We start from the raw sequence: 11,623 nt of genomic DNA, 5'->3' as shown, positions 1-11,623 counted from the left end.
CTGACTCTGCTTCCTCAGAAATGATCTCTGACTCTGTGATCTGCTCACATTTTGGGAACCACTCTAATATTTTTTATCAAGGGAAAAAAACCATAAAAATAGGATTAAAATAACCCCAAACAACAGCAGCCGTGTGACAGTGAACAGGGAAGGTAGAAAAACAACAAGGGAGAGGGGGAAAGCACAAAACCTCAAGAAGTAAGGATTTACTACTAAAAAGGAAAGGAAAATCAAAACAAGAGAAAAAAATAAAAGACCTACAAAAATAAAAAAGTTCAAGGATGGGAGAAAGAAAAGATCATATAGTAAAGAAGAAACTAAGTGAGAAAAATAATGGAAGGGAAGCCAAAAAGGAGAAATAAAAGAAAATAATAAAAGCAGAGAAAGGAGGTGGGGGGTAAATGAAAAGAAACACAAAGCACACAATAAAGAAAGGGGAAAACTGTGGGCGGGGTGGGGTAGAGCACAGATTAGGGTGGGATGGGAAGAGCATCACTGTTCTCTGCCAGCCAAGGAGCTCGCTGGGGGTCAGAGGGTGAAATGCTTGTTGAGGTGGGGACGCTGGGCCTAGTCAGAGTCCATGCTGTCCTAGAGGATGTCAATGTCGGGGGCTCCAATCTGGAAAGTGGTCTTTCAGGCCTAGAGAGCAGCTGGGGCAGGGTGACAGGTTATGGAAATGGTTTCTGCCTGCCTGGGGGGGTGGGGATGGTAGCAGTCCACCAAGTTAGCACTGCATTTTTTTGCTGCCTGATGTGGTGGAGTTCATGTACTTCCAGAGTCAAGGGTCATGTCCACCTGGCCTTCAACCCATAAGGGTACACTTTTAACCTCAGGTGGAACAGACGTACAGAGAGAATGTCCTTGGCTGCTGGCCTGGTAAGAGTGGGGAGGCTGGCCATGTGAGTCTGGGTCCTCTAGACTAAAGCCAGTGACACTTATATATGCACTTATATATGGAGAGAGAAATTTATTTCAAGAAAACCTCCCATACAATGGGGGAGTGGATAAACCCCATACCGCTTAAGTCTGAGTCTGGAAGCCCTTCGGGACTCATGCAGGGATTTTAGCTGGACGCTTACCTGGATTCCTGTGGCTGCTTGGGCTGGGAACCCAGGAAGCCAAAAAACAAACCCAGAGTCAAGTGAGCAAATCCAGAAAATCACTACCTGGTAGATGCAGAGATGGATCGGCACATCAAATGTTATGTAAGGCTGCGGATAGCTCCCAGGATAGGTAGTCAAAATTGCAAGCAGTTAGTCTCTGTCCCAAAAGACCAGACACATGATCCAGGCCAGCAGGAAGAAAAAGAACAGAGAAAACCATTTCTGTACAGCGTCTCCTTTATAGATAGGAAATGGGTCACACCGCTAAGTAGATGTCATCAGGCTGTGATCGGCTCCGTAAAGGGGCACCCTTACTGCCAAATTATGGCACATTCTGGCCAGGTCAACCATCACATTGGCCATGTTCTAGTAAAGAGGGGAGTGTGGTTAATAGGAGAATGAAACAAGGGGAGAATTGTACCTTTCTGGCTACCTCTTGCTGGTGTTTGTGCTTTGTCTGCCTTTGACCAGCTGAACAGATGATCGTGTTGCTGTCCTGATTTAATGCTGTTGCATAAGTTCACAATGGTTGCTTTGGGTCAGGGCAGCTGATAACTCACCTATGAGCCTGTCTTGCCTTTTGTTGCATTTGCTCAGCTTTTCCTCCTCATTGATATTCAATTTTACTTCTCTATCTTTTCCTCTAAAGCTCAAGATCCCAAGATTATCACTCGTATCTGTTTTATTTGGTCTCTCATATCTGCAATGTAAGGGGTACAGATAGTATGCCTATTTTGTCTTACTACCTTGTCAGTAGTTTCCTAACACCAGTTGTTAACAAGGCTTCCTCCAATCTTCATTCTATGTTCTTTTCCACATATTCCACTGCCTTGAATTATGTGCTTAGCATATGGATTCAGTAAATATGGCGAAAGGATATAGCCCCACTGTATACTGTGTTTTCGGATGTTCTACTCAAATGACTGTCTCATGTTCTATGTACAGGTTATGCATGAACACAACTAAGTGTTCTGGAAATTCCATTCTTTGAAATGAACAAAAAATTTGAGCTTGTTATGATCCACACAATCGAATTCCTTTGCATAGCTCATAGAACACAAACAAACACCTCTTAGGTATTCTCTGCTTTCAGTTAAGATCCATCTGACGTTAGCAACGATAACACTCATTCCACATTCTCTTCTGAATCCAGTTTGAATTTCTGCCAGAGCCCTGTGGGTATACTTCTGAACCATTTTTCAGTATCTTCAGAAAATCTTTACTAATGCAGAAAATCTTATAAAGTTAAATACTTAATATCACCATGATATAAAGAAAAACAAAGAAGAAGACCTATGGTTTCGACACCAATAGTCAAGACTTTAACGACGGCAAGGAGGCCAGGGGTAGGGTGGGAACAGAAAAGGGGAGAGAGGGGCCCCAGAATGGAGGATTTAATACCACAAAAACCCAATAACAAAAATTTTACTGAATAAAATAAAAATTGCTTCTTGAAAAACAAACAAACAAAACCCTCCAGGTTCCTTTCCTTTCAGATCTAAATATTGGTCCGAGTGGCTGAAAGGAGAGGGAAAGTAAAACTGAAGAGGACGTGGAATCTTTAGTGACAGACAAGTTCATTTCAAACATTAAAAAACAAGCACAGATGTACATTTGTTGCCATCATCATTCTCAAAATATTTGCCTTCTACTTGAGCCCTTAATATCTGCTGCTCATTTTCCCCCTCCCTCCCCACTCCCCCCTACCTCATGAACCATTCATCATTCATAAATTATTATTATTTTGTCATATGTTGCACTGTCTGATGTCTCCCCCTGCCCTCTTCTCTGCTGTCCATCCCCCAGGGAGGAGGCTATACGTAGATTCTTGTAATCAGTTCCCTCTTTCTACCCCACATTCTCTCCTCCCTCCAGGCATCGCCACTCTCTCCACTGGTCCCGAAGGAGTCATTGTCATGGATTTCCTGCATTTCCAGTTGCTATCTGTACCAATGTATATCCTCTGGTCTAGCCAGATTTGTAAGGTAGAATTGGGTTCATGATAGTGGGCAGGGGGAGGAAGCATTTAAGGACTAGAGGAGAGTTATGTTTCATCGTTGCTACCCTGCACCCTGACTGGCTCATCTCCTCCCCACAACCCTTCAGTAAGGGGGTGTCTGGTTGGCTACCAATGGGCTTTGAGTCGCCACTCTGCACTCACCCACATTTACAATGATATGATTTTCTGTTCCTTGATGCTTCATACCTGATCCCTTCGACAGCTCATGGTCAGACAGGCCGGTATGTTTCTTCCATGTGGGCTTTGATGCTTCTCAACTAGATAACCAGTTGTTTATCTTCAAGCCTTTAAAACCTCAGACACTATATCTTTTGATAGCCGGGCACCGTCAGCTTTCTTCACCACATTTCTCTTCCACAATTGTGTCAGGAAGGTGTGCATCCTGGAATGCCAATTTAATAGAACAATGTGTTCTTGCATTGAGTAAGTGCTTGAGTGGAGGCCCAATGTCCATCTGCTGCCTTAATACTAAACCTATAAATATATGCACACAGATCTGTTTCCCCATAGTCTTATATATATTTACATATTTATATTCCAGTCTTTAGACTTCTATAAATACCCTTTGCCACCTAGTTCTTTCCTCTATTTCCTTTTACTTTCCTCTTGTCCCACTATCATGCTCAGCCTTCATTTGGGTTTCAGTAATTTCTCTTGGTTACATTGCCCTTGCTGAATCACTACCAGGCCTCTCACACCTACCTTGCCACTGATTTTGGATCACTTGTTGCTCCCCTGTCCCTGGGTTGGTCAGCACCACCTCCTCACCATTGGAAATCTTCCATTCAGATATTCTTTTCCATCATTTCTTTCATTCACTTTAGCTGCTCTACATTCAAGAGGATGATACCTTTTTGTAAGATGGCCATATAATTACCCTTTTAAACCAAGATACTTTTGAGAGCAAGAGGAAAAACTTAAATAAATATTCTGTAGCTACAAAAGTAAAATGAATATCTCAGGCAATCTAAGGTGGCTCAGTGGACAGAAACCTCCAAAGACGGGGGGGGGGGGGGGGAGACAAAGAATAAGTGAACTTGGTAAAAATTTGATAAAATTGTGACTAGGGTATGACCCTATGATCAGAAATCTAATGATGTTTAGGGGGTTGGGCACCCATGAGCGAAGGGAAAGAAATATCATCAAATAGCAAGAGCCACAGGGAAGTCTGTGGGAGTGAGACTAAATCAGGCGAACCAAGGAAGCTGAGAATGGATCTCAAATAACTGTCCAGGACGTGAGGCCCAGATCGAGCTAATGTAAGATGGGTACATCACTGCAGGGATTCTGAAATAAATTGTGGTTACCAAAGCTCGGGGTGAACTTGAGAGGACGCGCCCTGGTTTTCCACATCGGTCTCTGTCCTGGGGTCAGGGCTGTTTGAGATTTGTGCCAATGTGCAGGCATCTCTTCTTAGCTGGCTGCTTTTTAAAACCGCCCATGACAGAAAAATAAATGATGTAGTACATTTAGAAGGCCAACTATCTAAAAGCGATAAGGTGGGGACAAGGTAAGTACAACCAGGAACAAAAAGCTAATGTAGTTAATGCTGCCGAGGAAAGCGTTGGGTGAGGATGTATGACAAGAAAAGACCTGAAATCAACCTTCAAGTTGAATGTGAGTCAGTAGCGCATCCTCTGATCAAAAGTGACAGGAAGGTGACGGCAAGAACTGTACAAATCACCCTTCCGTGGCTGAGAACTTCATGAGGGCAGTACGTGCAGTTCTAGTTTTATCCTTTTAAGAATGATGTGAAGAATTACAATCCCCAAGCACCAGATACAGAGCGCCCAGGGGCGCAAGTATGGCTGATGACAGTAAGTAGTGAAGAGAGGAAAGCTACACGTTGACTCAACCGTTTTCCAAGTATTGCGAAGGACATGGCCACTGTTACTTGCGGTCCCTAGAGGGGGCAACTGGTTAGGTCTGAGAGCTGACAGTTTGAACGCATCCAGAGGTCCCTCAGCAGACAGGCCTGACAATTTATTTTTGAAAGGTCACGGCCGCTGAAAACCCCATGGAACAATCTGCTGTGCACACATGGCGGGAGCCGGAGTAGGAAACACTGGCTGACAACTGTTGGGTTTGTGCTGTTGTTTTCAGTCTTATTTTGCTTCTCTTCGTTGCCTGACCAGCAGGGAATGTGCTGATGCGTGAGAGTTATTCTTGATCAAATACTGGGGCAAGGAAGTGCTGACATCTCTGACCTCATAATACTTTTTATGGTGGAAGAGACAATTACCAGGGCTGAGTTGTCCTTATGTTTGATGTAGAGGGACGTGAGAAATGAATGGGAGGCTTTGAGAGAGTGTGAAGGAACTTCAAAGATTTGAAAGTTTTGAAACTGATTGGAAGGGCGCCATCGTCAATTAACCATTAAAAATGATAAAGCAAAGGATCAATCCCTAACCCTGGGAAGGTTGATATAATTTCTTATTCCTTAGAGACACTCCGACATTCTTCTGTGACTTCACCGGTTATTCCGCCTCTTTTTTCTTTAATCTCAGGTGATTCACCTGGGTGGGGATCCTGCCTTGGGCTCTGGGGGTTGGGGAGAGGAGGCAGCTGGGAGTTCAGCATTTCTTTGCCCTTTTGAGCTGGGAGGAGTCGCTCCTGTCACTGTCCCACCCAGGAACTCTATGTGGCTTCCTTAAACCTCAAAGGCTTTTAAAAAAAGAACCTGTCAGAGACCCAAGATAGGATGTTCACTGTGGTCTGGTATTGAAATCATGTGGGGAGAAAAAAGGAACACTCCTGGAAGAGGGTAGCATCCAGCATCCATCTGACTCCTCTTGAAATGCAAACTGACCTCACAAGACCCCTGAACGCTTGCCTGGCCCAGCAGAACCCCCCTTGGAGTTCAGCATCCCAACTCTCTCAGCCAGCTTAGCTGAACCTTGAGCCTCATCTCACTCCGGCCATGAGAGCAGCCTCTGCAGAAGCACACCTGCACAAATGTCCTCAGTGAAGTGAGGGCCTGTGAGTTTCTGCTTGTGAGGCAGGTCACCTAACTGGATAAGGTATCAATGAAAACTTACAACTTTTGTGAAGAGGGGGAGCTGAGCCGAGGAAAAGGAATGCACAAACCTACGTCTGTCTCCCTCTGACTTTGCTCTGAAATCACGGAATGAAGCAGGAAAAGGGAACCGAGCACTGGAAGCAGGTCCCTTTGCTCCTGGCCTTGACTTAGAGGAAAACTCGGCTGCCTCTTAACCTAGGTTCTGGTTTGCCTCTATTGCCAGCCCTGGATTTCCTGATTTATTCACTCAGCAAATATTTAGAGTACTTCTATACCCTTACACAGATACTAAAATAAAATGATGGACAAGAAGAAAAATATCTTAGTTCTCCCGGGGTTTATATTTTCTGTAGGGAGCAAGGCTATTAACAAATAGACAAAATAATAATAATGTATAAATTATCAAGGGTTCATGAGTGGGGGGGAGGTGGTGAGGGAGGGAAAAAATGAGGAGCTGATACCAAGGGCTCATGCAGAAAGCAAATGTTTTGAGAATGATTATGGCAACATGTACAAATGTGCTTGACACAATGGATGTATGTATGGATTGTGATTTTAGTTGTATGAGCCACCAATAAAATGATTTTTAAAAATTATAATAAAGTAAAAAATATAATAAAATTCACCCCCCCCCCCCAAACAAAAAACAACCCTGCTCAACAGATTGAGCAGAGTGAACTGGACTTGCTGAAAAGAAAAGAAAAAAAACTTAGTAAATAAAGAAACAAGAAGGCTGGGGTGGCAGATCCGGTGAGTTGGGGACAGATGGGGAAGTCTTGTCAAAGAGGCCGGAGTCCTGATGGAGCTGTGGCTGCATATCTGACTGCTGACCGTAGGCAGCAGTTCAAAATCACTAGCCACTCCTCCGGAGAAAGGGCTTTCTATTCCCACAAGGAGTTACCACCCTGGCCCACCCCAGCCCACCCAGCCCCGCTGGCCAGCAAGAAACCCCAAATTTGCCTGGAAGTCTCTGCTCTTTGTCAGATATTTGCAAAGATCATGTTCTAATTTTCTCATCATTCCATTGTGATATGAAGAGAAGCTTAAAAAAACATGCTTATGTTGTTACATAAAAAGGTGGGAGGAATTTCAGTTACTGAAACGCTGAAACGCACAGGGGGCCAGTTCTACCCTATCCCATAGGGTCACTCTGAGTAAGCATTGCCTTGAAGGCTGTGAGTTTATTGATTGATTGATTTGGGTTTTAGAGGACCGCCATAACAAAATATTACAATATGGGTAGCTTATAAGAACCGAAATGTGGGCGCTGCCTTTGAATCCGCCGTGCCTGCCCGTGGCGCAGGGGGTTAAGCTGCAGCGCCAGAGCAAGTGCTGGCGCATTAACTGGGGCCACCAAGCCTCTGCGGGGCGGCCCTTTTAACCATGAGCGACATGGTAAAAAAAAAAAGAACCGAAATGTATTGTATCACATTTCTAGAGGCTGGAAGTCCAAATCAGGCTACTGGTTATATTGATTGCTTCTGAGCACTCTGAAATAAAAACTGTCCCATGCATCTCTCCCCACCGCTTGTCTGTCGGTTTGTCATGCTGTGCTGGTTTGTGTCCCCGTGACGCTGGAAGCTATGTCACTGGTACTTTCTGGAAAACAATACAGTAGCATCGAAACACTGTCAGAAACCTCAGAAAAGGACTAGGGAAGAGCTGCCTTCTCAAGGCCGAATTGATCATCATGGCGCTGATGGAGTAACGCCTTCAGGAGTGGAGACTTCCCTACCTGCATTTTTGGCTGGGTCATGACTGAAAAAGGGAAGAAACAGCTGCAAACATCAGTTAGTAATTAGAACTTGGAATGTACAAAGTATGAATCTAGGAAAACTGGAAGTTGTATGAAATGAACCAGAACACATCAGGATCAGTTTCTAGGTGTTAGGGAGCTGAAACAGACTGGTCTAGGCCACTTTGAATCAGGACATCACAGGGCTCACCTAGCCGGGCAGTGTGGATGCCGTGGGCCCTGCGAGTTGGAGCAAGACCACACGCCTCTCTTCTAACATCTGGCAATTCCACAAATCCCTTGGTTTCCTGTCTTGGGATATTTTCTCCCCTTTAAAAGATATCTGTCATATAAGAGTCAGACAAACCCTATGCTGGTGTGACCTCATTTAAAATGAACAGATGAAACCAAAACAAGACTCACAGCCATCGAGTCAACTGTGACTAATTCCAACCCTATAGGACAGAGTAGAACTGCCCCTCTGGGTTTCCAAGACTGTAACAATTTATGTGAGGAGAAAGCCTTGTGTTTCTCCTGAGGAATCCTGGTGGTTTTGAACTGCTGACCTTGTGGTTAGAAGCCCAGCTCATAATCACTTTGCTGCTTGAGCTTAAAAATTAATAAATAAATAACTGATACTACCTTTAAAAACTTTATTTCCAAGCAAGTTTACATTCGTCAATACTAGGGGTTAATGTTTCAACGATTCTTTTTGGAGGACACAATTCAATCATCGCAAGCACGGGTCAGTTACTAATATAATCAGAGGGCATGTTGCAGTGACAGAGCATTAGACTGAGTTTCAATTCCAGCTCTACCACGAACTAGTTGAGTGAATAAGGCCCAATGAGCTAGTCGTTCCGCCCCGCAGTTTCTTAACCTGTTACTGAAATCATAATAGCAAACTTTTCATGAGGAACTAGATCATTAATATCTATTAAGCATTCAGAACATTTCTTTTTTGTTTTGTTTATGAACATTTCTTTTTAAAATCATTTTATCAGGAGCTCATACAACTATTATCACAATCCATACATACATCAATTGTGTAAAGCACATTTGTACATTCATTGCCCTCATCATTCTCAAAACATTTGCTCTCCACTTAAGACCCCGGCATCAGTTCCTCATTTTTCCCCTCTTTCCCTGCTCCCCCTCCTTCATGAACCCTTGATAATTTATAAATTATTATTTTGCCATATCTTGCACTGTCTGACACCTCCCTTCACCCACTGTTCTGTTGTCCGTCCCCCCGGAAGGAGGTTATTCGTAGATCCTTGTAATCAGTTCCCCCTTTCCACCACACGCTCCCTCCACCCTCCCGGTATTGCCATTTCTTATCTAATAAATATTACCTGAACATTTCTAAGATTGAAAAAGAAAAACCTGTGGAAAATGTGGAATTATCTTTCATCTATGTCATAAAATAGATTATAAAGATCTCTTTACAGACTATTTATGCATTGTTTCAGTGTTGAGTGCTTGGATCGACTACTTAAAAATAACAGAACAAATGCAACCCCTTCATTCCAGGATTGGGTCACCTTTCCACTGCAGAGACATATGGTGCAGCTTCTACATCTAGGCAGAGTTAACATTGCGCTTTACATACAAACATTCACAATCAGAAAATGTGGTCACGAATATACACACGGGCATATGTGTGTATATACATCTTGGTTTTCAAACAGCAGTGACATTGCCTTCGGGAGCAATAGCCTTCACATCCTTCCCTGTGCTGAAAGGAACGCTTGATTGAAGAGGACATTTGGACAGAGATTTGTTTCGGAATACCCATGTTTCTTAGTTCTAAATGATCTGAGGTCAGCTGATGAAGTATAAAACCATAACTAGAGATAAGCTGGTGCTATTGAAACTTTTTGCATCTCTTTTTGCCCCCAAATATCTACCACTAGCCAGATGCAGTGTCAAGTGACATCCTTCTTCCTTGGCCTGTGACTCACAGATTTCACTCCCCTGCCCCCACGTCACCCCTCCCCACCCCAGGCCTCCTCATGATTCCCTCCCATTCGCTAACTCATGGACTTTGACAGACTTTCTGTTTTCTTTCTCTTCTATATTCTCCCATTTCCTTTCTATCTCTGAGGGAGAACGTAAGGAAGAAAAGTCCCGTTCCTGCTAGGAGCTCTTGAATGAAGACGACAAGCATCTGTCTTTCCTGTATCTAAAAGAGGGACGGAAGTATAAATGAGGTGATGGCCTTGAACCAAGGAAGCTAAGGCTGGAGGGACCCTCAGTGTCTACTAGAACCCTCTCGTTCATGGCACATGTAGAAAAAGCTGATATTTGTACAATGCACTCTGAGAAATGGCAGAGATTACTTACAGCTGAGGACCCTGACTTGGGGGCTCCAGTTGTCTAGGATTCTACTTGACCACCCTGAGGGCTGGGGGATCCAAGCTTGACAGGAGCTCTGTGGTCTTCGTGACAGGTCTTGCTGTGGTTAGGTGCTATCAAGTCACCTCCAACTCCCAGCCATCCTGGGAACCGCAGAATGAACCACCAGCTGACCCTGCTCCACCCTCACAGCGGTTCTTAGCCTTCAGCCCATTGTGGCGGCCAGTGTGTTACATCATCTTGTCCAGGGCCTTCCTCTTTTTTGATGTCTCTCTACTTTACCAGACAGGGTGTCCTTTTCCAGGGACAAATCTCACCTGATAATATATCCAAAGTATATGAGACAACGTCTCACCATACTTGTCTTTAACAAACATTCTGGCTGTACTTCTTCCAAGTTTCTGGCTGTTCCTTTTGGCAGTCCGTGGACTTTCAGTGTTCTTCTCCAGCACCATGACTGAAATGCATTGATTTTTCTTCAGTCTTATGTGAGCCAATTGAAAATACTATGGCTTGGGCCAGGGACATCTTCGTCTGCAAAGTAACATCCTTGCTTTTTAGCACTTTAAAGCAGTTCTCAACATTCCTAATGCCGCAATCTTTTAATACAGTTCCTCATGTGGTGGTGACCCTGTAACCATAAAATTGTTTTCGTTGCTACTTCATACCTGTAATTTTGCTACTGTTATGAATCTGGTGACCCCTGTGAAAGGGTCATTCAACCCTCAAAGGGGGTTGAGAATCGCTGCTCTAAAGGGCTCTTACGCAGCAGAGTGACCCAATGAAACTTGTCTTCTGGTCTCTTGACTTCCACGGGCATTGATTGTGGATTCAAACAAGATGAAATCCTTGACAACTTCAATCTTTTCTCCGTTTCTCATGGTGTTACCTATTGGCCTAGGTGTGAGGTTTGTTTTCAAAAAGCAGTGCGTTGGAATCCACATGGAGGCTGCAATCCTAGGTATCAAAAATCACCTGAAGACAAGAGAGCACGTCGGCTCATCCAGATGGTTTTATGATCCAGTTGCAATTATGAAGTGCCTGGCATTGGTCCGCATCCTTCAGCTAAAACTGGTCATCAGGGCACATCTACTGCTAAGGAAGCACTGGTAGCTTAGTGCTAAAGTTCTTGCCACCCTTGCGGAAGATGTGTGTTTGATTCTGGGCCAATGTACGCCAGATGCAGCCATCTCCCATCTGCCCGCGGTGGCTTGTTTATTGCTGTGTTAGTGAGCACGTTTCAGCAGAGCTTCCAGGCTTAGAAGGCCCAGGCAAAAAGACTTAGTGATCTCATTCTGAAAACCATCCAATTTAAGCCCGATGGACCACACTGGTCCAATCTGGACTGACGGTGGGGACTAGATATTTGTTTCATTGTGCATGGGGTC

General features: G+C 44.1%; 1 non-coding gene across 1 annotated transcript; it reads left to right on the top strand.

Moving 5' to 3' along the window:
• Positions 1-7,406: 7,406 nt before the first annotated feature.
• On the top strand, positions 7,407-7,538 carry LOC142427183 (small nucleolar RNA SNORA76). Its single transcript, XR_012779995.1, has one exon. It is a non-coding gene; the product is annotated as a small nucleolar RNA SNORA76 (small nucleolar RNA).
• The last annotated feature ends 4,085 nt before the right edge of the window (positions 7,539-11,623 follow it).

This window comes from Tenrec ecaudatus, chromosome 14 (assembly GCF_050624435.1).
Source record: "Tenrec ecaudatus isolate mTenEca1 chromosome 14, mTenEca1.hap1, whole genome shotgun sequence".
NCBI lineage: Eukaryota > Metazoa > Chordata > Mammalia > Afrosoricida > Tenrecidae > Tenrec > Tenrec ecaudatus.
The sequence above is the reverse complement of the archived record's forward strand: the minus strand, read 5'-3'. Positions and strand labels throughout refer to the sequence as shown.